A 6,212-nucleotide genomic window follows, 5' to 3' on the forward strand; every position below is an offset into this window, starting at 1 on the left:
ATCTTGATGTCCCTGAGACTATGGTCCTGAGCCCCCAGTCCAAGTGATTAATTCCCTCAGGATGTTTGGTTATCATTAAGAAGTTTCCATAACTTTGCCCCCTGTATTAAAAAACAAAAACAACCCACTGCTGTCAAGTGGATTCCAACTCATGGTGACCCCCATTGGGTTTCTGAGGCAGTAATTTTTATGGAAGTAGATTACCCAGTCTTGCTTCCACAAAGTGGCTGGTGGTTTTGAACCACCAGCCTTCTGGTTAGCAGTCAGATGCCTTAGGCACTGTGGTACCAGAGCTTCTTGCCCCTGTGTGCTTTACTATATTTATGGATATATTTGCAGCAATATGTAAATACAAATGTAGAAATATTTCTACATATGTTTGTGGGTATAGTCCCATTCTCCTTTCAACACCTGTTAAGCTTACATGTCTAGCTATGTATCTACCCATACATTATTGTTATTATTGTTGAAGGATTGTGTGTTTACCTCTGTTGCCTTTAACTCAATAAGGCATATTTTAAAAATGTAAAACTCAGTTGTGGTGGTTAAGCTTGTGTGTCAACTTGGCTAGGTTTGGTTGAGTGGCTGGGCAGCTGGATGTAGTATTCCCCTTGATGAGACTGGTAATCATCTCCATGGTGGAATCTACTGTGAGCAGCTGAGTAGCTGACTTTGGGTATGTGGTCTGCTTCCTGTATGTAAGAAACAGCTTTGGGAATGGTCTCTAGCTTATGGCACGCTTGAACCCTGCATGTAGCCATGTTGTTCTTCAGCATCCTGCCATGCTCTGCCGATCTTGGGACTTTCAATGGACTTGAATTAGTGGCCTGCCATGTGGTTTGGTAACATTGGGACTGTGCCTTTCACTTGTCAACCTTGGGCTTGTCAGTCTCAGCAGCCAGCAGCTGTCTGAGTGAAGAAAAGCCTCTAGCTCCAGTGGGCCGGGGGGAGGAGGCAGAGCTGAACCCCAAGGTTGAGGGGCTTTCACACAGCCCCTAGAGCCTGGCACTTTGAACTTGGACTTAATGCCTCCAAACTGTAAGAGAATAAACTCCTGTTTGTTAAAACCATCCCATTTGTGGTATATTCTTGTCAGAGCGCCACTAGGTAACCAGAACATCAGTTAAATCACTTTTCGGGACTGCTTTATTCCATTTAATTATTCTTCTCAAATGCTGATTACTTTAGAACTTGAGACCCAACAGACATAATTGATTACATTTAGAATAGCATCTCCAACACACTTTTGACAAAGGAATCAAGTTGTACACTCCCCGCCCTCCCCAAAAAGATCATTGCTTTTTGGTCATTGAACAAAAAGATCATTCCAATGATAAACCTTCAGAAGAAGGCCACTTGATAGAGTAATTACAAGAGACAAAGGGTCAAAAATTTGACTCCTCTGTGAAACTATTAACGGAGCTCTTGTAGTGAAGTGGGTAAGGCATTTGGCTGATAACCAAAAACATCAGTGGTTTGAACCCACTAGCTGCTCCGCGGAAGAAAGGTGGGACAGTCTGCTTCTGTAAAGATTTACCACCCTGGAAACCCAATAGAGGTTGCAATGAGTAGGAACCTACCCCATGGCAGTGTTTTTTTTTTTTTTTTCTTTTCTTTTCTTTTTGAGGGGGAGGGGGTGGTAGTTAAACTATTTGACTGCTAATCAAAAGGTGGGCGGTTAGAACCCACACCCCCTCAGCAGGAGAAAGATGAGGCAATCTACTTTGGTAAAGATTTACAGCCTTGGAAACCCTATGGAGGCAGTTCTACCCTGTCTTAAAGGGTGGCTATGAATCGGAATCCACTTCTGAACAGTGGCTTTGGTTTGGTGAAAACTATTTGCTGCATGGCTTTCTGGAAGGTAACCAGTAGAGGGCACTCAAGGCTTTACAGACTGCAGAAAACGCACGTGGATCTCCACCCATAGAACTCACTTGTCTCTGCCTTGATGTTGATTCTTTTACCGCTCACAAAATTTCTTGTTATTGTTAGTTGTCATGTAATTGGCTTTGACTCTTGTGATCCTACGTATAACAAAATGAAGTGTTTCCCGGTCCTGCACCATCTTTATTATCGTTGGTATGTTTGAGTGCATTGTTGAGGCTGTTGGTCAGTGGATCTCAATGAGGGTTTTCCCTCCTTTTGGTGGCTCCCTCCACTTTATCAAACTTATATCTTTCTTTAGCAATCCATCTCTCCTGACGACATGTCCAAAGTAAGCAAGTTGAAGTGTTAAATAATATTCTATGATCCATAGGGTCACACAGGGTAATTTTTGGAAGTGGATCACCAGAACTTTCTTCCTACTGTGACTTTGGAAGCTCTGCTGTAACTTGTCCACCACGGATGACCCTGCTGGTATTTGAAATACTGGTGGCACAGCTTCCAACATTATAGCAACACCTGTCACCACAGTATGACAAACAGAAAGATGGGTGGTAGTTCCACAAGATACTTTCACCTTTTTATGAGCTTGACTTTTGAATGATTGCAGAATGGTTTTCTTGGTGGCAGAAATGAATGCATCATTGCGCTGAATCTGAACTCTGAAATGGCCATGTTAACTAATGTTACTCACATAATTTAAAAATAATCCAATGTTCTTGCAACAATGTTCCCAGTTGTTCTCCTTGTTCTTTGAATCAGTCACTTAATAATACAGGATTTCAGGAGATAATATACCCACCCTTGTCTGGATTTCTTAATCCTGGACACTCTTGCCTGAATCCAAATGTAGTGCAGGCCTATTCTGTATCAACCTTTAATGATCAGTCTGGTAAAACACTGACATACTTTGAACAGCCTGGCAGGAGAGCAAAGCGTGATCTTCTCTTTTTCTAAACAGTATCCCAAATGAGGTTATCATTCTCTCTTCAGATACTCAGACATGACTAGAACTTCACTAGGAATAAACTGATTCATCCTTTAGATGCAGCCAAGTTCCTCTAGAGATGATAGGAAAGCTACTTGTTGAAGACCTATTGTACCTCCCATCAGGCATTTGCTAGGTGGCTTTGCATACATGATCTCATTTCATATTGCTATTGTCATGCATATGTTGCTCAAGGACAGAGTGTTAGCTAGAGGTAGCAGTACAAGTAAACCCAGATATTTCTGACTCTCTGTGCCTCCCCTGCCCCCCCATCTCTGCCCCAGGGGAGCTATTGTGATCTGTGGAGCTCTGGTGGTGCAGCGTCTAAGGCATTTGACAGCTAACCAGAAGGTTGGCAGTTCAAATTCACCAGCCACTCTGTGGAAGGAAGACAAGGCAATCTACTTCCATAAAGATTCACCGCCTCAGAAACCTAATGGGGGTTGCCATGACTTGGAATCAGCTCGATGGCAGTAGGTTGTCCTGATTTGTATTCAGACACTCTATCCTAATTTTCTGTGGCACTTTCTGGGGCTGCACTACAGTGTTGGGTTCATTTTCAGTAATTTCTGCTTTTTTATTTTCTATATTTTGGAATTTGCCTATTGTTTGCAATATGCCATCTATACTTATGAAATTCCCCCAGACTCAGGAAACAGAGGTTTTCATGTTTTTTTTTTTTTTTAAACCAGAACTTTTCTATAGGGGCTGGGAGGGCGAGAGGCTGTTTTGGCAAGGACAGGGAAGGGAAACTTTGGGTTTTCACTCTATATACTTACTTAATATTTTAATATTTGAATGTACTTGTTCCTTACTCATTTTTTTTTTAATAGAGGAGAAAAAAAGAAACTTTCTAGACAAGTATGAAAAAAATAACATAGAAAGGGCCACAATACAGTATATATTCTATTTTTATGGTATATTTAGAATAATTTGAAGATAAAGACCTCTTTTGAGAGAGAAAAAAAAGAGGACTAAGGTTTTATTATATGGCTTTTTTCTTCTCTTCATCCCTCACACCCTACACACAGAAACACAAACAAAACCTCTTATTGTTTCTTCTATGGAACAATGACTAAGTGATTGAATAAATCATCTAGAGTCACCAAAACTTCATTCCTAGTCATTGGACACCATTTAGGGAATACTGTGTTGGAAATTTGCAGCTGTTGGAATCCCCACCACTGCCTGTTAAGAATGTGGGGCTTTGAGGAACAGGAAAGAAGTAATCAATACTACAGTCTAAATGAAATACATACTTAAACATTTATACAGTTATTGAGGGTGAAATATGCTTTTCTTTCTCCATAACTGCAGCACAGACTGTTTTGATAATATATTAAAGGAAAAAAGTTACGAATTTCACAGTTCAATTTGCAAACAAGAGCCTGTTAAATTCATTTCTGGTCCCATGAACAACTCTAAAATAAGATTTGTACTGGTGAACTGAAGTGCCGTGGGGTTAATTTCTTTGATATGAATAAGTGTTCAATAATCTGACACTGATGATTCAGTATCTGGTGAGGAGAGTATACCATAGAAAAACACAACAATAGGAACAGAGTCATAACACTTTCCTTCCTCTTACTCACACTGCTTTGAACCTGAACTGGTGCATGGTGAAAGTTCCGCTTATTCTCGTCCTGCTGACAAAAAGTCCCTTGTTAGTTGGCAAGAGTACCTCAGCAGTTGGCTCCCTATTTGCTCACACAACCTGAATAATCAGGAATACTCACATATTCTCAGTGCCTCCTCAGTGGGGCAAATTGTGTATGTGTGTATGATATATATGTATATATATATATATGTATCTATATGTATGTATGTGTATGTGTATGTATGTATATGTATATGTGTGTATACATATACATTGGAATCCTGGTGGCACAATGGTTAAGCGCTTAGCTGCTAACTGAAAGGCTGACGGTTTGAAGCCATCCAGCAACTCCATAGAAGAAAGACCTGGAGACCTGGTCCCATAAAGTTTATAGCCTAGAAAATCCTATGGGGAAGTTCTACTCTCTTATATGGGGTCGCTATGAGCCAGAACCGACTCTAGGGCACCTGACAACATCATACATATACGTACACACACACACACAGACACACACACACTGTGTCTTGTCTTGCCTTAAGAAACTGAAGGCATACACAGCAGATTTTCCTTTTCCTACCCTTCTGCTTTTCTTTCTCATCCTTTTAATCACTGGGTTACTGGTTGATACTCTTGTTCTTCACAAATTTTAAAGGTAGTGATATGTCTAGGATTATTTTTTTAATAGGTCAAGTGGATTTGCTGTAGTCACTGTGACTGTTACATTCACCCATTTGATATTTTTAATTCTTTCTTTTGGCTCTTAAGCATCTTGGTAATTTTTTTTTCTTTTTAAGGAGTTCATTCATTCACTGATTTAGGATGCCTCTTGCTTTTTTGTTTTTCAATAGTAAGGAAATGTATTATTTTATGTAACGAGACGTCCAGAGGTAGGGCAGTTTGGGAGTCAGTTAATTCAGTTGCTCTTCAGTTGCTTGGTGTTGTCAAGGACACAGATTCTTTCCACTTGTTTGCCGGTCATCCCAACTGAATTGGCTTTTGTCCCTCTGTTTGTCCCCTTATGGTCTCATCAGAAACTTCTCTTCCTGATGATTATTCTTGAATTTTTATTTTTTTTCCCCCCAGGGTCCAAGTGCCTGCTCCGGTTTCTTTACCTAAAGGAGTCTTGCCTTAGGAGATCTGAGGCCTGGGGCTTTGCACCTCTAGTCTGGCCTCCACTCTACCCCCTCCAGAAGGTTAGCTGATCTCACTCCAGCTGTCACAGCCGGGCCCCAGGGCCCCTCTCTTGGCCCAGTCTTTAAGAACTCATTTGCATCTTGAGCTACAACTATAAGCAGCTCAGAGTCATTGTTTCTTTCTCATTGCCTGTACACACTGCTCCTTGCTTGCCTTCTGGGACACCCTACTTCTGGTTCTGCTGTGTCTCAAGCATGCTCTGCTGCTTCTCCTCTGGCCTGGAAGTCCGCCAGCATTCAGAGTTGTCCCTTCTTACAGTACACTCCCTCCCCTGAGAAAACTCATCCCTTCCGTGGTTTCCCCTCTCACTTCTCTGTTGACGATTTTCAGATGTATAGACTCTTTAGAGAATGATCCTATCTTCAATCATAACATATTAGTCTTGTCACTTGGATACTCTGTAATTACTTTGAATTGAATGTACTCCAATGCTCCCGTTCCTTCCCTGTCCAGATCTGTCACTTTGTATATGGTGTTAACATTTACTATTCTATTTAAATGTTTTTTAAAGATAACAACTGAAAAATAGTGGGATTATATTCAGTACAA

The sequence above is a fragment of the Orycteropus afer genome, unplaced genomic scaffold, assembly GCF_000298275.1.
Source record: "Orycteropus afer afer isolate SDZICR_OR568_19922 unplaced genomic scaffold, OryAfe1.0 scaffold00051, whole genome shotgun sequence".
NCBI classification, from domain to species: domain Eukaryota; kingdom Metazoa; phylum Chordata; class Mammalia; order Tubulidentata; family Orycteropodidae; genus Orycteropus; species Orycteropus afer.